General features: G+C 38.6%; 1 long non-coding RNA gene across 2 annotated transcripts in view; it reads right to left on the bottom strand.

Annotated features, from left to right (window-relative positions):
- LOC306640034 overlaps window positions 1-20,927 on the bottom strand; it is a 55,685-nt gene that overhangs the window by 11,114 nt on the left and 23,644 nt on the right. The window lies entirely within an intron of this gene.

The raw sequence follows: 20,927 nt of genomic DNA, 5'->3' as shown, positions 1-20,927 counted from the left end.
GACATAAGAACTGAAGCAAAGATGCAGAATAATCAGAGTAATGTATGTGGAAGGAACAACAGAGTTAGGGAACCACCATTTTTTTTTTATTTTTCATTTGTTCTTTTGAGTTATACTTGACAGTAGAATTATTTTGACATATTATACGTATGTGGAGTATGACTTTCCACTCTTGTGGTTGTACGTGATGTGGTTACACTAGTCGTGTATTCATATATGAACACAGGAAAGTTATGTCCGATTCATTCCACTGTCTTTCCTATTTCCATCCCCACCTTCCTTTCCTTCCCTTTTTTCTAATCCAATGAACTTCTGTTCTTCCCTACCCCTCTTCCCTTATTCTGTGTTAGCAACTGCATATCAGAAAGAACATCCAGACTGCTTTTGGGGATTGGCTTATTTCACTTAGCATGAGAGTCTCCAGTTCAATTCATTTAGCCAGCAAATGTCATAATTCTTCATTCTTATTTAAGGTTGAATATATTCTTCTGTGTATATGTACCACATTTTCTCTATCCTCATCTGCTGAAGGACACCTAGGTTAGTTCCATATCTTAGCTATTGTGAATTGAGTTGCTATAAACATTGGTGTGACTGTGTCACTATAGTATGCTGATTTTAAGTCCTTTGGGTATATGTACTGACAAGTGAGATAAATGGGTCAAACGGTGGTTCTATCCCAAGTTTTCTGAGGAATCTCCATACTGGTTTCCAGAGAGACTGAACCAATTTGCATTGCAACCAGCAATGTATGAATATACCTTTTCGCCAACATCCTCAACAACAATGTATTGTTACTTGTATTCTTAATAACTGCCATTCTTACTGGAGAAAAAAATTTCAGTGTAGTTTTAATTTGCATTCCTCTAATTGCTAGAGATGTTGAACATTTTTTCATATATTTGTTGACCATTTGTATTTCTTCTGTGAAATGTTTGTTCACTTCCTTTGCCCATTTATTGATTTATTTGTTTTTGTGGTGTTTAGTTTTTGAGTTCTTTATATATCCTGGAGATTAATGCTTTATCTGAGGTGCAGGTAGCAAAGATTTTCTCCCATTCTGTAGGTTCACTGGGGAACCACCATTATTTTCTTTTTTTTTGCTTTTTTTATTGTAAACAAATGGGATACATGTTTTTCTCTATTTGTACATGGAGTCAAGGCATACCATTTGTGTAATCATAAATTTACATAGGGTAATGTTGTTTGATTCCTTCTGTTATTTTTTCCCTCCCCCCAACTCCTCCCACCCCTCTTTTCCCTCTATACAGTCCTTCCTTCCTCCACTCTTACCACCCTCCTTAACCCTAACCCTAAACCTAAACCTAACGCTAACCCCTTCTACCCCCCATTAAATGTCCTCATCCGCTTATCAGCGAGATCATTCGTCCTTTAGTTTTTTGAGATTGGCTTATCTCACTTAGCATGATATCCTCTGATTTCATCTATTTGCCTGCAAATGCCATATTTTATCATTCTTCATGGTGGAGTAATATTCCATTGTATATATATGCCACAGATTTTATCCATTCATCAACTGAAGTGCATCTAGGTTGATTCCACAATCTGACTATGGTAAATTGAGCAGCAATGAACATTGATGTGGCTGTATCTCTGTAGTATGCTGATTTTAAGTCGTTTGGGTATAGGCCAAGGAGTGGGATAGCTGGGTCAAATGGTGGTTCCATTCCAAGCTTTCTGAGGAATCTCCATATTGCTTTCTGAGTGGCTGAACTAATTTGCAACCCCACCAGCAATGTATGAGTGTACCTTTCTCCCCACATCCTCGCCAACACCTATTGTTGCTTGTGTTCTTGAAAATCGCCATTCTAACTGGAGTGAGATGAAATCTTAGGGTACTTTTGATTTGCATTTCTCTTATTACTAGAGATGTTGAACATTTTTTCATATATCTGTTGATTGCTTGTACATCTTCTGTGAAGTGTCTGTTCATTTCCTTAGCCCATTTGTTGATTGGATTATTTGTATTCTTGGTGTAGAGTTTTTTGAGTTCTTTATAGATTCTGGAAATTAGTGCTCTATCTGAAGTATGAGTGGCAAAGATTTTCTCCCACTCTGTAGGTTCTCTCTTCCCATGGCTCATAGTTTCCTTTGCTGAGAGAAAGCTTTTTAGTTTGAATCTACCCCAGTTACTGATTCTTGCTTTTATTTCTTGTGCTATGGGAGTCCAGTTAAGGAAGTCTGATCCTAAGCTGACATGATGAAGATTTGAACCTACTTTTTCTTCTGTAAGATGCAGGGTCTGATTCCAAGGTCCTTGATCCATTTTGAGTTGAGTTTTGTGCAGGGTGAGAGATAGGGGTTTAATTTCATTCTGTTGCATATGGTTTTCCAGTTTTCCCAGCACCATTTGTTGAAGAGGCTATCTTTTCTCCATTGCATATTTTTGACGTCTTTGTCTAGTATGAGAAAATTGTATTTATTTGGGTTTGTGTCCGTGTCCTCTATTCTGTACCATTGATCTACCTGTCTATTTTGGTACCAATACCATGCCATTTTTGTTACTATTGCTTTGTAGTAGAGTGGAAGATCTGGTATTGCGATACCCCCTGCTTCACTCTTCCTGCTAAGGATTGCTTTAGCTATTCTGGGTTTCTTATTCTTCCAGATGAATTTCATAATTGCTTGCTCTATCTCTGTAAGGTACATCATTGGGATTTTAATTGGAATTGCATTGAATCTGTATAGCACTTTTGGTAGTATGGCCATTTTGACAATATTAATTCTGCCTATCCAAGAAGATGGGAGATCTTTCCATCTTCTAAGGTTTTCTTTAATTTCTTTCTTTAGTGTTCTGTAGTTCTCATTGTAGAGGTCTTTCACCTCTTTTGTGAGATTGATTCCCCAGTATTTTATTTTTTTCAAGGCTATTGTGAATGGGGTAGTTTTCCTAATTTCTCTTTCTGAAGATTCATCACTTATGTATAAAAATGCATTGGATTTATGAGCATTGATCTTGTAACCTGCTACTTTACTGAATTCACATATGAATTCTAAAAGTTTTCTGACGGAATTTCTGGGTTCCTCTAAATATATAATCATGTCATCAGCAAACAGGGATAGTTTGAGTTCTTCTTTTCCAATTCGTATCCCTTTAATTTCTTTGGTTTGTCTAATTGCTCTGGCTAGAGTCTCAAGAACGATGTTGAATAGAAGTGGTGAAAGAGGGCATCCCTGCCTCGTTCCATTTTTTAGGGGGAATGCTTTCAGTTTTTCACCATTTAGAATGATATTGGCCACGGGCTTAGCATAGATGGCCTTTACAATATTAAGGAATGTTCCCACTACCCCAATTTTTCTAGTGTTTTGAGCATGAGGGGATGCTATATTTTATCATATCCTTTTTCTGCATCTTTTGAAATAATCATGTGATTCTTAACTTTAAGTCTGTTGATATGATGAATGACATTTATTGATTTCTGGATATTGAACCAACCTTGTATCCCTGGGATAAAACCCACTTGATCATGGTGCACTATCTTTTTAATATATTTTTGTATGCAATATGCTAAAATTTTGTTGAGATTTTTGCGTCGATGTACATTAAGGATATTGATCTGAAATTTTCTCAACATGTCTCTGTCTAGTTTAGGGATTAGGGTGATATTGGCTTCATAGAATGAGTTTGGGAGGGTTCCCTCCTCTTCTATTTCATGGAATACTTTGAGGAGTATTGGAATGAGCTCTTCTTTAAATGTTTTGTATAACTTGGCTGAGAACCAATCTGGTCCCAGACTTTTCTTTGTTGGTAGGCTTTTGATGACCTCTTCTATTTCATTGCTTGAAACTGATTTATTTAAGATGTGTATGTCCTCCTGGTTCAGTTTAGGTAATTCATATGTCTCTAGAAACTTGTTGATGTCTTCGAGGTTTTCTGTTTTGTTGGAGTATAGATTTTCAAAATAGCTTCTATTTATGTTTTGTATTTTACTCGTGTCTCTGGTGATATTTCCTTGTTCATTCCGAATTTTAGTAATTTGAGTTTTCTCCCTCTTTCTCTTTGTTAGTGTGGCTAAGGGTTTATCAATTTTATTTTTTCAAAGAACCAACTATTTATTTTGTTAATTTTTCTGATTGTTTCTTTTGTTTCAATTTCATTGATTTTGGCTGATTTTAACTCTTTCCTGTCTTCTACTACTTTTGGTGTTGGTCTGCTCTTCTTTTTCTAGGGCTTTGAGCTGTAGTGTTAAGTCATTTATTTGTTGATTTCTACTTTTTTTGTTGAATGCACCCCATGAAATAAATCTTCCTCTAAGTACTGCTTTCATAGTGTCCCAGAGATTTTGATATGTGTCTTTGTTCTCATTTACTTATAAGAATTTTTTTATTTCCCTCCTGATTTCTTCTGTTAGCCATTCATCATATAATAGTGTATTATTTAATCTCCAGGTATTGGATAAGTTTCTGTTTTCTATTCTGTCATTTCTTTCTAATTTCAATCCATTATGATCTGATAGGATACAAGGTAGTATCTCTCTATCTTCTTGTATTTGCTAACAGTAGCCTTGTGGCATATAATATAGTCTATTTTAGAGAAGGATCTATGTGCTGCTGAGAAGAAAGTGTATTCGTTCTTTGTTGGATGGTATATTCTATATATGTCAGTTAAGTCTAAATTGTTGATTTGTTATTGGGATCTATGGTTTCTTTATTCAATTTTTGTTTGGAAGATCTATCCAGTGCTGAGAGAGGTGTGTTAAAATTGCCTAGTATTATTGTGTTGTGGTCTATTTGATTTCTGGAATTGAGAAGGATTTGACGTACATGGATGAGCCAATGTTCGGGGCATAGATATTTATGATTGTTATGTCTTGCTGATTTATGCTTCCCTTAAGCAGTATGTAATGTCCTTCTTTATTCCTTCTGACTAGTTTTGGCTTGAAGTCCACATTATCTGAAATGAGGATGGATCATCCGGCTTTTTTGCTGTGTCCATGTGCATGGTATGTTTTTTCCCATCCTTTCACCTTTAGTCTATGGGTATCTCTTTCTATGAGATGAGTCTCTTGCAGGCAGCATATTGTTGGATTTTTCTTTTTAATCCAATCTGCCAGTCTATGTCTTTTGATTGATGAGTTCAGGCCATTAACATTCAGGGTTATAATTGTGATATAATTTGTATTCCCAGTCATTTGACTCATTTTTGTTTTTTGACAAGATTTGGTTTGTCCTTTATTTGGCTATTCCTTTAGGCTAGTTCCTCCTATTGCTAATTTGCATCATTATTTTTCATCTCTTCCTCATGGAATATTTTGCTGACAATGTTTTGTAATGTTGGCCTTATTTTTGCAAATTCCTTTAGCTTTTGTTTATCATGAAAGGATCTTATTTCATCATCAAATCTGAAAGTAAGTTTTGCTGGGTATAAGATTCTTGGTTGGCATGTTTTCTTTCAGGGCTTGGTAAATGTTGTTCCAGGCCCCTCTAGCTCTTAGGGTCTGGATTGAAAAATCTGCTGATATTCTTATTGGTTTCCCCCTGAATATAATTTGATTCTTTTCTCTCGTGGCCTTTAAAATTCTGTCTTTATTTTGTATGTTAGGTATTTTCATAATAATGTGTCTTGGTGTGGGTCTGTTGTAATTTTCTATATTTGGAGTCGTATAAGCCTCTTGTACTTGGTTTTCCATTTCATTCTTCAGATTTGGGAAATTTTCTGATATTATTTCATTGAATAGATTGTTCATTCCTTTGGTTTGTTTCTCTAAGCCTTCCTCAATCCCAATAATTCTTAAATTTGGCCTTTTCATGATATCCCATAATTCTTATAGATTCTGTTCATGATTTCTTACTATCTTCTCTGTTTGGTCAACTTTGCTTTCAAGATGAAATATTTTGTCTTCATGTCTGAGGTTCTGTCTTCCAGGTGTTCTATCCTACTGGATATGCTTTCTATGGAGTTCTTAATTTGGTTTATTGTTTCCTTCATTTCAAGGATTTCTGTTTGGTTTTTTTTTTTTTTTTTTTTTTTTTTTCAGTATCTCTAACTCTTTATTGAAATGCTCTTTTGCTTCCCGTATTTGCTCCTTTAACTGTAGATTGGTGCGATCATTTAATGCCTGCATTTGCTCTTTCATCTCCTCCTTCAATGCCTGCATTTGTTTTTTCATCTCCTCGTTTGCTTCCCTGATTGTTTTAATTATGTACATTCTGAACTCCCTTTCTGACATTTCTTCTGCTGTGCTGTCATTGGGTTTTATTGATATAGTATCTAGGTGTGTTTGGGACATTTTCTTCCATTGTTTTCTCATATTTGTCAGATGTCAGAGGGACTCTGAGATATTGCAGATTTCCTCTATTGGCTTATAGTGTCCCTGTAGGTTTCCAGTGTATCACCTCCCAGCCTTCAGTAGGCTGAAGTCTTGGAGTAACTTGATAATGCAGTGCTTCCAAAGAAAGCTGGCCCTAGCCTGCTCCTGGTTCCAGGGCTTGGAGCTGGCTCTGTGCGGAAAGGCTCTCACTGGGAGGTCTGCTCCAAGAAGCTGGCCGTGAAAGGAGCCTGCCACCAGGAGGAGCAGGGCTGCTTGGGGAAGTCCCTGGCTGCCCTGTCCTGGTCCCTGAAGCTGCCTGCGGGCCGGAGCTCACCCCTGGCTCTGGGACTTGGAGCTGGTTCTGTGCAGAATGGCTCTCACTTGGGGGCCTGCTCTGAGAAGCTGGCCGTGTGGGAGGAGCCCACCGCGGGAGGGAGCAGGGCTTCCTGGGGAAGACTCAAGCTGCCCTGCCCTGCTCTGATAAGCCGCCCCTATCCAGCCTGCTGCCCAGGCCGAGTTTCACCTGGTGGGGGAGACTCACCCTGTGGCTCTATTTTAGTCCGAGTCTCTCAATGCCTCCCCTTCTTGAATCCTGGGTTCTGGAGCGACAGGAGATGCAGTCACCCTCTAGTCCGCCAATATGGATCGCCCCCGGGGAACCACCATTTTAAAACTTCTACTTGAATAAGTAAGACAAAGATCATCAATGAATGAAAACATTTGAGAAAGAGGTTGCTGGGGAACTTTACTTAGCAGGCTATCACCTTTGAATCCACTGCTCAAACTTAGCTTTACTGTAAGAAGGACAACCTGTCATTCCGTTCATTGAGCTTGAGGACAAAAGTTCATAATATTGTATTGTATATAATACTGTGTGGAGAGAGTACATTTTATGTATGCTTATCTGACCATACATACACATACACACACACACACACACACACACACACACACACACACACAAAGCCTATGAAGTGATGGATATATTTAATTTCCTGGAATATAATAACCAGTTCACTATATATATATATATATATATATATGTGTGTGTGTGTGTGTGTGTGTGTGTGTGTGCATACATATACATATATAATGATATATATATCACAACATATGTGTACATTTAATCTATGCAATAAAAATGTGATAAATAAGTTCCTAACACTAAATTCTTACTTGAAATTAAAATACACATTCAAAAGCATCACAGTCTTCCTCACCTCTGTACCTTCCTCCACACTATTCATATAATAAGAACACCCCACTTCCTGCCTTCCACTTGTCACACTGCTTTTCACCTTCAGAACCCAGTTTGGGGTGGGGGACCTAAGGAAGAAAAGAGGTACTTTGTATTAGGTGGAGGGGAGTAAAGGGAGGGGAAGGAGTATAGAGGTAAGAATGATAGAATAATATCCTATGTGCATATACAACTACACAACTGGTGTGATCCTACATCATGTACAACCAGAAGAAAGAGAAGTTATACTCCATTTATGTATGATGTGTCAAAATGCATTCTACTGTCATGTAAAACTAATTAGAACAAATAAAAAATAAGAAAAATAAAATGTCATCTCTGTATTGGAAAAAAAAAAAACAGTTTGAATTTAAGTTCTTCTATGAAGCCTCCACTGACTCTCCCCCAAAGAATATTTTCACAGGATTTTTGTATTTTCTTTATAACAGGAACCAAAATATATAGTTTTAAAATATCTGTCACCTCTGATAGACTACAAGAATTCTGAGAAAAGATACTAACATTTGTCTTTCCCCCATACCCTCAAGGAAGATTTTACTAAAACATTTCTGGATCAATCTTTATCTCTTTAGGAAGATACAAAATCTCCAACCAGGAATAATTTTTAATAGGATGAGAACCAAGGACAGAGCAGCATATGATACTGAACTGTACTTTATACTCAATACTTATTCATCAGGATCAATGAATAGCTCTTACCAAATTAGGGGAGGGGAAGGTGTTATGTCAAGTATTTTCAGAAAAATACATATAATAAAGTAGTCATCAGTATTTAATCTTTATCATATAAAATTAACTATCAATATTTAAGCTTTACCATAAAATGTTCATGACTGTATCTCTCTAGGCCATTGAGTTAAGCCTGTCACCTTCTCTGTAACCTTGCTCACATTATCCCTGGACATGCTGGTTTGGCTCCTGAGGTTCTTGCTGACAGTTCTGATTTTACAAGAGCAGATCTGGAAAGCTTGTCCTTATGATTCACATATATCCCATTGCCAATAAAAAATAGGGTTCATTAGCAGAATTTTAAATGTCTCCAAAATGCAGGAAGTGAACTATAGGAAAATTCTTTAAAACATGGATGAGTTAATATTTCAAAGTACACAATAATCTCAAGAAATTAATTTCATATTCTTTCTCTATATATCCAACATAAATCTAACCTACATTTAACCTACAAGGGCTGAGGGAAGTAAATTTTTAAACACTGAGTTATAAGCATCCTTTAATTTTTTTCTCTCAAAACTCACACTTAATTCAGAATTCCCCCAAATGAGTCAAGGTTATGGCTCAACACAGAGCAAAATAGACTGTACAGCAAGGTGATGGTCTATCTACTTCTCAATCCCCCCTATATATATATATATATATATATATATATATATATATATATATATATATATATTTCAATTCCAATAATTAATATTCATTGCAAAATACACCCATAAGATCTTCAAAAATCCCTTCCATGAAATAACACATTCTTATACATAGTAAAGTAAAACATCCCTACTTTGTTAAGGTCCATTTTTCCAGTCTCCACCTGACACGAGCGGCTGACAGCACATTCTCTAAAGATAGGGACTTAATTAGTTGTAATAGTCCATGTGGCTCCTTGGCTATCCAGGTATGTTACACAGCATAAATGTATAAAACTGAGGGAAGAGTCTCACTGTTGTGGGCTGGGCATGCTGAGCTGTCCTAAAGTTTTCTGTACCTCTCAGCAGATCTCCACCAGGTAAGTGGATGTTGCTGAGCACAGTGACTCCTGCTCCTACTTCTGCTCTCAGCGCCTCAGGCATGTTGATTGTAGCACTTGGTAAAGGAAAGGGTGTCTGTCTGAAGATGAAGTGCCGCATTCAACACCAAGGACGGTAAATACAGAGTAGGACACCTGGGTTCCACCATCACCTCCCCATGTAGCCCATTCTGGCCTCACAGGGGATCCAAGACATTCAGGTACCTACATACCTTGTAAACTCTGCTCCCAAAATTTAAGGGAGCACTCTGTAGTGCATGGTACTTGTGTGGCTCCAACCAAGAAGAGGACTTGCAGAGGCAAAGCTGCAGGGACAATGCCACTGGAGCAGCTGGAGTGTTTGGCAGGGCAGTTTTTGAAAGCCCCTAAGTGACCCTATGTTGCCATCATCTTGCCCAATCCTTCTTTACTCTGAATCTTCCCGCCCATCAAGTACTGACTTCCATGTTTTCCTACATCCCTCTTCTGAAGTAAAAACACCAGTATCTGAGTACTTTATTTGGAAAAAGAAAGAGAGAGGTTATTTAGCTCACAGTTCTGGAAGTCTCTGGTAAGAGACTCATGGCAGATGACATTATAATGACCAAACAGATGCAAAGGAGGTCACACGCTGAAAAAGGGAGCAAGAGCCGGGAGGAGACAGGCTTTCACATTTATAACAACCTGCTCTCAGAATCTAATCCACTTCCACTGACCCACTGAAATGAGACAATAATCCACTCATGAAGGTGGAGCACCCATGACATAATCACCTTCCATAGGCCCCACCTTGTAAAGATCTACCACTTCTCAAGACTGTTAGATTGGGGACCAAGTTCCCAAAACATGAACATTTACGGGCAAAACCATAGGCAAACCACAGTACCTCCAAAGAGGAGAAGGCATCCCCCATACAGAGACACAACCATGACTCCAATGAGCTCCTTGCTGCCCTTGAATTCGTCCCTAGTTCCTAGCACAGGGCCAGGCACATGGTAGTATCTAATAAACATTGGCCAAACAAATGATGTTATAGCTCCACATACCTAGAACATGATGTTAAGCACAACATAAGCTATAGTGACCCTAAAAAGAGGGATACAGCACATTCAAAAAATTAGTCAACTAAGTAAATCTGTAACCTGAGAGGAGGAAGAGTTCAAATAAATCAGTAGCATCAAGTTTTATGTTTACAATGAGAATTATCACTGGAACTTAATACCTCTTCATTTCTGGGTGAGGGTGAAGGAGCATGGAGCTGACATTATGATAAAGGGAGTAGAGAAATAAACTAAGAATCAGGATGTCTGGGAGCTTCAGTAAATTTACATGCAGTCACTAGTCACCTTAATTATGCTAATGATACATACTGAGAAACTGAAAGATCTCCATGGAGAAGACATTGAAGCAGCAGTAAGCAGGAGCATGGCTCTGTTCTGAGAATCATCCATTCAATGAACATTTATTTACTCAACAACTGTTACATGACAAGCCTTGAGATGGAGACACAGAGCTCAACAAGCAGGTGTGGTCCTGTCCTCATTAGGGCAGTCTAGAAAAAATATCTTAAGTAGTGAACTACGGCAAGTCTGTGTGATACCTCCTTTGGATTGTGCCAGAAGGACCCCACGGAGTCAATGGCCCCATAGTCAGGGGTTTAAAGTGTCCCAGAAGAAATTATATCCATACCAAGACTATAAAAATGAACAGGATTTAGTGAGACAAAAGCAGAAGTATAGAAGGAGCATCCCAGAGGGAAGGAAACAAAAAGTGTAAAAGCAGAAGGAACTGCATATACAAAAGGAATCATCTCTTCATGTGACTCAGTGTGCAGTTATTTTCCTTGTGCTACCTTGATTTCAAATAAAATGACCCACAAAATATTGCTGGTTCTTCTGTTAGGTTTAATTATATGGGTTACTTTTATAATTGTCAGGATTCCATATGAATTAAAACAAAAAAAAAATTGTCTCCATTTTTTTCAATAAAATCTCTCCCAATGAAACATATCCCAGGTCAGTCAGAGAACATTGGCATTCAATTTCCTGGTGAGATATCTGTCTGGTTAAGTTTTTGTTTTTTGTTTTTTGGTGTTTTCTTTTTCCTTTTTTTTTTTTTTTTTTTTTTTTTTTCAATTTGAAAAGATGTAATGTTCTTTCACTTAGCCCATAACTTTGTAACCAAAAAGACTGATTTGAATGACATGAACAGTTAAACTTGCATTGTCGTGTGTCTCATAGTGGATTTTAGATGACTCCATTTGAGTCTTGAATGACTTCCTCTTGAATGTTGTATTATAATTAGTGCAAGCAGATTCTAGAATGTTTGATAACCAATGGATAACATTGTTTAGCATATTGTAAAGAAAACACCATGGTTCCTAAAATGCCTGTGTCCTTTAAAATGCCAGCCACCCCAGCTGTGACCCAACTTAGTCTTGGAAGTGAGGATTACTAATATCACCCAGACTGATACTTCACAATTTCTATTCACATCCTCTTATTTTTATTCTGTATTTTATATATTCTCACTCTCACTATACCTCCCAGAACCTCTGAATTCAGTCACAAATTCAGTAAACAAAAATGGACTGAAAACCTGTTATATCCCAGGCACAGTGTCCTTGTTTCTTTCATTTTCTTTCAACTTACCTTTTACTTCTTGCCCCGATTTCCTTTTCTTCCCAACTTAGGCCTTGTAGTTAATTTTGAATCATCCAAATCCACAAAACATGTTTTTCTCAAGCACTAACCTGCGCCAGCACTCAGATGCTGGAGAAGAATCCTCCTACCAGATAAGACCCTGACCCACGTGACTACCAGCAACTTAGCCAGGGAGAGCAGATCTTTCACATAAGGTAAATGCACCTTCAATATAGTGTACTATTACACAAGTGGGATGTCTTCCTTTATCAATGGCAACAGTGAGCACTGCAATCTTAACTATCTAAAAATATATTCACTATCATCTTTGTTCTCCTGAAGACCACAGTTCCTGGCAAGGTGACCTTCACACAGCCAGTTTCTTTAGTTCTTCAAGTCCAGGGATGATTGGCTCCCTACTTTTGCAGGCACCATGCCATGTTGGTTTCTTTAAACCCTAATCTTTCTTAAACCCACCTGGGCTACCAAATCACCTATCATCTGTTTATTGCTGGGACCCTGACTGACCCAGAGAAAACATCATGTGAAAATGTGCTGAAAGGGGGGGTCACAAAACCAAAAGAAGAGATTGTGACTAGGAGAAGAAAATGATAAAAGATGAGGTAAGAAGATCGATGGCCAAAGCAACCCATATCATGAAGAATTTGTTAAAGGAATGTAGATTTCATTTCAAGTAAAACAGGAAGCTATTAAAGTGTTCCACAGAGAAACACTTATCTTTTTGCATGAATTTGTATTTTATTAAGTGAATGCATATGCATTATCCAAAATATCAAATTGAGTTGGCATCAACTATACCCAAAAAAAGCAGCAATTTCAACCATACTCTCCCCTTCCTCAGATGCAACCACTTTGAATTATTTTAACATTTTTAAATATTATTTACAATCATACTTCTAAAATATTGAGTGTATGTAGCTTTATCAGTCATGTACATGTCAATTTTCTTAACAAATAATACATTTATTTTTCTCAGGCCAAAGAAGCCTAGAGATAATGCAGGGCTGGTATTCCCCTCCCCAATATGTCATGAAGGGCCCATGTGAGATATATCTTGCTGTTCAATCTCTTTAGTAGTGACTTTCCTTCCATGCTTGCCACCTTATTGTCTCAAGATAGATCATTCACCTCTAGCAATTCAACTATATTGAAATGGAAAGAAATGGAAGGACACAGGAAGTAGCAAAAGGCACATTCCAAATGCATCTGCCCACTTCTCACAAAGCTTCCAAGAAGCAGGATCTCAAAGAGGCATCTGAATACCCACATGCACAGCAGCATTGTTCACAACCAAAAGGTAGAACAATTCAAATGTCCATTGAGAGATTAATGGATAAAAAAAAAATTATCCATTTCAAATATAAGTCAGGCCACATTATGCCAGCTCCATTCAAAACATTCCCATGGCTGTTCAAAGCAAAAGAAATAAACCTTATTATGACACCCAAGGACCTACATGCTCTTATCTCTCACTATGTCTCTGACTTCATATCCCATCACTATTCCCCATCAATCATTAACTTCTAGCTTTGTGGATTTATTGTTTTAACTGAAAGAGGAGACAAGATATAGAACCTGAAATACAGAAGTTTGAACCTTCAAAGGGCTACACTCAAAGATAGTATAGACTGGAAAAAATATTCTCACTAATAAATAAAGATGACAAAATGCTTGTCGATTTGATCAAGACTCTGAAAAACAAGGAGAGGAATCCTCCCCTAAGAGTTAGTAAGCCTTGGTAAAGATCAGAAATTATAATTTATACTATCTGTCCAATTTGGGAAAAAACAACCTAATAACTAAATAAGTAAACAATTAAGCAAGGAAGCAGGGGATAATAACTCCCCTCATGAAAAATAAATTCTTTCTCAACAGACTCACTAAAATCAAACAATATAGAATACCCATATGTAGTGCTTCATCAATCATAAGATCACAACTGAGGACTACACAAGAAAAGCATCTACCATAAACAAGAGTAGAAAGAATAGAATTAGACCTAAAAGAAATGCAGATGAGAATTATCACTAATGAATCAATCTATCTTTTAAAATTACAAACAGGTAATCAAATACCTGAGGAGGAAAATACCTAAGGACTGCTAGAGTTAATAAACAAATTCAACAAAGTAGCAGATTACAAAATCAACATGAAAATCAACAACTTTCCTATGTACTGATAATATCCTGAGAAAGAAATCAGAAAAACAATACCATTCATAATAGCCTAAAAAACAAAAGCTATCTAGGATTAAACCTAGTCCAGGAAGTCAAAGACCTCTGGAATGAAAAACTATAGAACATTGAAGAATAAAACTGAAGAAGACACAAGAAGATGGAAAGACCTCCCATATTCTTGAATAGGTAGAATTAATGTTGTTAAAATGGCTATATTACCAAAGGAATCTATAGATTCAATGCAGACACCACCAAAATACCAATTATAACCTTCACAGAACTAGAATAAAGTCCTAAACTTCATTTGGGGGAAAAAAAAAAAAAAAAAGATGCAGAGAAGAGTCACAGCAGGACCAAACCAAGAAATCAATGCTGGATGCATCATAATACCTGATTTCAAACTATACCACAGAGTAACAAAAACTGCATGATACTGGCATAAAAATAGAAATATAGACCAATGGAAGAGAATAGAAGACACAGAGAAAAACTCACAGAGATGCAGTCATCTGATCCTTGACAAAGGGTGCCAAAAACATATACTGCAGAAAAGATAGCCTTTTTAACAAATTGTGCTGGGTAAACTGGTTATCCATATGGAGAGGAATGAGAGTAGATCTTTATCTCTTATCCTGCAAAAACTCAATTCAAAATGGATCAAAGACCAAATAATTAGACTAGAAACTATGAAACTCCTAGAAGAAAATATCGGGTCGACACTCCAACATACAGGTATAGGCACAACCTTCTCAATAGGACCCCTAGAACTCAAAAAATAATACCAAGAATTAATAAATGGGATGGAATCAAATTAAAGTTCCTGCACACTAAACAGTTAAGAATATTAAGAGAAAACCTACAGAATAGGAGAAAATATTTGTTAGCTACTCTTCTGATAGAGGATTAATATCGAGAATTAAAACCCAAAAAACTCAACACCAAAAAAAGAACAAATTAATAAATGGGCAAATGAACTAAATAGACACTTCTCTAAGGAAGAAATACAAATGGTCAACAAACATGAAAAAATGTTCAACATCTTTAGCAATTAGGGAAACACAAATCAAAACTACACTGAGAGTTCATCTCAGTCTAGTTAGAATGGCATCAAGAATACAAATAATAATAAATTCTGTAGAGGATATGGGAAAAAATGTACCCTTTTACAATATTGGTGGAATTGTAAATTAGTACAACCACTATGGAAGTAAGTATAGAGTTTCCTCAAAAGACTAGACATGGAACCACCATATGACCCAGTTATACCACTCCCAGGTATTTACCTAAAGAATTAAAGTCAGCATACAGTAGTGGTACATGCACATCCATGTTTATAGCAGCACAATTCACAATAGCCCATCTATGGAACCAGCCTAGGTGTCCATCAACAGATGAATGGATAAAGAAAATGTGGTGTATATTCACAATGAAGTTTTTTATTCAGCCACAAAACAATGATGCCATTTGCAAATGGAACTTGAGAACATTATGTTAAGCAAAATAAGCCATAATCAGAAAGTCAAGAGTACTATGTTGACCCAGTCCAGTGCCACATATATCTCCAGTGGCGTGACCCAGCCCAGCACCCGTGGTCTCCAGCGCCACCATGCCCTGCATAGTCTAGCACCTGGGCTGTGGTGGACCATCTAGGAAAAGGTGGGGGTCACTTCTCTATCATGGATTATTCCCCGCCTGGAGGACACCATCCCTAGTTGGGCAGCTCACTTCTTGGGACACTGCATTATCAACTACCTCTTAGGTACTAGGCTACTGAAGACTAAGAGGTTTGAATTGTACAGTATGGTTTTATTGCAGAATTTTTTTATTAGTATCAATATTACAATCATTGCTATTATACCTACTATTATTCTTATTTTTCTTTTTTCCTTTATTTTTCTCACTCTATTTTACTGTTTCCTTGGAGACTCTTTCTCCCTTTTCTCATGCTAACAATTAATTCCTTTTTAATTCTGCGCTTTCACTATTCCTATGACATAGTACCTCTATAGACTACCTTCTTATCTCATTAACATTACATCCTACACCCATCCCCATCCTCTTTGTCCTCCATTAGAAACTGCAGACCTTATTGCAAATCTATTTGTTATACTATAGATAATAATTGAACTCATTCTGTTTATTATGACAATATTGTTAACATCTTAATAGGGGCTATTTGGTTTAGGGCTGCATATTGTCTGTACTGGGAACTGCTAATATTGATCTCCCCCCTAAAGAAAAGGTTTTGGAAACCTGTAGGGTAACTATAAGCCTATAGGGGGAAAACTGCAATACTCCAGATCTGTACTGCTAGAGGAAAAGATACATGAACAACATGAAAAAATAAGGGAAGAAAATGATCCAACAAACCTAGATTCTATATTAATAAAATCTAGTGACAGCATGGTAGAAGAAATGTCAGAAAAGGAGTTCAGAAAGTACATAATTAAAATGATTTGTGAAGCAAAGGATGAGATAAAGAGCAAATGCAGACAATTAATGATCACTACAATAAGCAGTTGAAAGAGTAACTGCAGGAAGCAAAAGATCATTTAAACAAAGAGATACAGATTCTCAAAACAAAACAAAACAGAACTCTTTGAAATGAAGGAAACAATAAAGCAAATAAAAAACTCAATAAACAGCATCACCAACAGACTAGATCACTTGGAAGACAGAACCTTAGATTCACACCAAGACACATTATAATGAAAATACCTAACATACAAAATAAAGATAGAATTTTAAAGGCTGCAAGAGAAGAGCAACAGCTTATGTATAGGGGAAAACTAATATGGATATCAGCAGATTTCTCACCCCAGATCCTAAAAGCTAGAAGGGCCTAGAACAACATATTTCAGCTCTGAAACAAAATGGATGTCAATCAAGAATCTCATACCTGGCAAAACTTACCTTCAGATTTGACGATGAAATAAAATTCTTCCAAGATAAACAAAAGCTAAAAGAATTTACAAATAGAAAGCCTGTACTACAGAACAGACTCAGAAAAATATTCCATGAGGAAAAAATGAAAAACAACAATGTAAGTCAGCAAAGGGAGGAACTACCCTAAGGAAAAGCAAATGAAAGGAGAAACCAAGTCAAGTTAAAAACCAAAAATAAGCCAGAATGACTGGGAATACAAGACATATCTCAATAATAACCCTGAATGTTAATGGCCTGAACTCATCAATGAAAAGACACAGACAGACAGACTGAACTAAAAAGAAAGACCCAACAAACAATATGTTGCCTTCAAGAGACTCATCTCATAGAAAAGGTTACCCACAAACTAAAGGTGGAAATATGGGGAAAAATATACCTTGCACACAGACTCAGTAAAAAGAGGGGGTTTCCATCCTCATATCAGATAAAGTGAACTTCAAGTCAAAGTTAGTCAGAAAGGATAAAGAAGAACATTTCATACTGCTTAAGGGAAGCATAAATCAGCAAAATATAACAATTATAAATATTTATGCCCCAAACAATGGTGCATCCATGTATATCAAAGAAATCCTTCTCAATTCCAGGAACCAAATAGACCATAACACAAAAATACTAGGTGACTTTAACACACCTCCCTCACCATTGGACAGATCTTCCAAACAAAAATTGAACAAAGAAACCATAGAACTCAATAACACAGGTTAGAAGATGGCAGACTAGAGGGTGGCTGCATTTCATGTTGCTCCAGAACTCAGGAGTCAAAAGAGGAGAAATTGAGAGACTTGGGACCAACTCAAAGCAGCCAATGAGTCTCTCCCATTGGGGAGGCGTCCCGGATGGGGCAGTAGTCCCGAAATGCAGGGAACTTTGTGAAGTAGAGCTGCTGGGTGAGACACTCCCCTCCCCCTGCTGGAGCAGTGAACTCGGACAACTGGGAGCATCATAGAAGAGGCTGCTCAGCACAGCACTGGAACTCGGAGTAACCACTGGGACTCCGGGCGGCGGCCCAGAGGAGGGGCTGCGAGGAGAGCTGTTTGGACTCAGAGCAACCACTTCTGAACACCGGGGCCTGCCCGGAGGAGGAGGAGGAGGAGCACTGCAGCAAGGCGCTTGGACTTGGAGCAACTGCGCCAGAGCTACAGGCGGTGGCCAGAGGAGGAGCTGCTCGGCGAGCTGTTTGGACTCAGAGCGACCATTCCTGAACACCAGGGCCTGCCCTGAGGAGGAGGAGGAGGAGCGTGGCTGCTTGGATTCGGAGTGACTATACCAGAGCTACAGGCAGTTGCTGGAGGAGGAGCTGCCTAGCGAGCTGTTTGGACTCAAAGCAACCTTTCCTGAACACCAGGGCCTGACCAGAGGAGGAGGAGAAGGAAGAGGAGGAGCGCGGCGGGTCATTTGGACTCGCAGTGACTGCATTAGAGCTCCAGGCGGCTGCTCAGAGGAGGAGGCGATTGGTGAGTTGTTTGGACTTAAAGCAACCGCTCCTGAACACCGGGGGGCTGCCTGGAGGAGAAGCGCGGTGGGTCGCTTGGTCTCGAGTGGCCGCACCAGAGCTCCAGGCGGCTGCCCGGAAGAGGCGAGCAGCGGGTCACGTGGATTCAGAGCCACTCAGAGCGACTGCTCCTGAACACCCGGGGGTCTACCTGGAGGAGGAGGAGGAACGGGGTGGGTCACTTGGACTTGGAGTGACTGCCCAGGGCTACGGGCGGTTGGCGGGAGGAGGAGGCTCACAGTGAGTTGCTTGGACTCCTAGTGACCACACCCGAACACCGGGCGGCTGTCTGACGAAGAGGCCTGCGGCGGGTCTCTGGGACGCAGAGCGATTGTACGGGGCCCCAGGTGGCAGCTCAGAGGAGGGGCCGCATAGCCAGGCGATTAGGTGCAGAGCAGGGTCCAGGACCTAGGAGGTTTCGTGGTGGAAGAGCCGCACAGAGACACGCTTAGGGGCGGAGCGAAGGATCCAGGACTGCAGGCAGATTCTCTGAGGAGGGGCAGCCTAAGGAGATTCATCTGCGAAGGGTGAGGCTCCCAGGCCCAGGAGGTAGGGCCGGGCCCCTGGGAACGTTGCAGAGGAAGGCAGCCCAGCCCAGGCGGTAGTTGTAGATTGAGGGGAACCTCAAGGAGGGGAACCGACCAGCGAGACCTCCCCACCGGGTGAGTCTTACCTGCCAGGTGAGGTCTTCCCACAAGGATGGCAAAACCAGAGACACAGGCCCAAACAGGCCTTGCCTCAGCCCGCAGCCTAGTTACCCTTTGGATGACCATTGGTCAACAAGTGGAGACACCTCTGCCTACTAGCAGGGAATATACCCCACCTGAAGGCCTCCACTCCTAGAGAGGCAGCTTCCTTGTGGAGCACCGCACTATCAACTTCCTCCAAGACTTCAGCCTACTGAAGGCTAAGAGGGGATATACTAGAAATCTTCAGGGACATTATAAGTCAATAGAGGAAATCTGCAATAGCTCAGCGGTCCACTGATAATTGAACAACATGAGAAAACAAGGGAAGAATATGCCCCAAACAAATCTAGATGTTACATCAATAAAACCCAATGACAGCATGGCAGAAGAAATGACAGAAAAGGAGTTCAGAATGTACATAATTAAAATGATCAGGGAAGCAAACAATGAGATGAAAGAGCAAATGCAGGCATTGAATGATCACACCAATCGACAGTTAAAAGAGCAAATATAGGAAGCAAAAGATCATTTCAATAAAGAGTTAGGGATATTGAAAAAAAACCAAACAGAAATCCTTGAAATGAAGGAAACAATAAACCAAATTAAGAACTCCGTAGAAAGCATATCCAATAGAATAGAACACCTGGAAGACAGAACCTCAGACACTGAAGACAAAATGTTTAACCTTGAAAACAAAGTTGAACAAACAGAGAAGATGGTAAGAAATCATGAACAGAATCTACAAGAACTATGGGATATTATGAAAAGGCCAAATTTAAGAATTATTGGGATTGAGGAAGGCTTAGAGAAACAAACCAAAGGAATGAACAATCTATTCAACGAAATAATATCAGAAAATTTCCCAAATCTGAAGAATGAAATGGAAAATCAAGTTCAAGACGCTTATAAGACTCCAAATACACAAAATTACAACAGACCCACACCAAGGCACATTATAATGAAAATACCTAACATACAAAATAAAGACAGAATTTTAAAGGCTGTGAGAGAAGAGAACCAAATTATATTCAGGGGGAAACCAATACGGATATCAGCAGATTTTTCAATCCAGACCCTAAACGCTAGAAGGGCCTGGAACAACATTTTTCAAGCTCTGAAAGAAAATGGATGCCAACCAAGAATCTTATACCCAGCAAAACTTACCTTCAAATTTGACGATGAAATAAAATCCTTCCATGATAAACAAAAGCAAAAAGAATTTACAAAAAGAAAGCCAGCATTAAAAAACATTCTCAGCAAAATATTCCATGAGGAAGAGATGAAAAACAAAGAAGCAAATCAGCAAAGGGAGGAATTATCCTAAAGGAATTGTCAAATAAAGGAGGAACCAAGTCGTGTCAAATAAATAAATAAATAAATAAAATTTAAAAAATGAACCAAACGACTGGGAAATCAAACCATATCTCAATAATAACCCTGAATGTTAATGGCCTGAATTCATCAATCAAAAGACATAGACTGGCAGATTGAATTAAAAAGAAAGATCCAACAATATGTTGCCTGCAAGAGACTCACCTCATAGAAAAAGATACTCATAGACTAAAGGTGAAAGGATGGGGAAAAACATACCATGCACATGGACTCAGCAAAAAAGCTGGAGTATCCATCCTCATTTCAGAGAGTGTGGACTTCAAGCCAAAGTTAGTCAGAAGGGATAAAGAAGGATAT

Source organism: Sciurus vulgaris, assembly GCF_902686455.1.
Source record: "Sciurus vulgaris genome assembly, chromosome: 11".
Taxonomy (NCBI): Eukaryota; Metazoa; Chordata; class Mammalia; order Rodentia; family Sciuridae; genus Sciurus; species Sciurus vulgaris.
The sequence above is the reverse complement of the archived record's forward strand: the minus strand, read 5'-3'. Positions and strand labels throughout refer to the sequence as shown.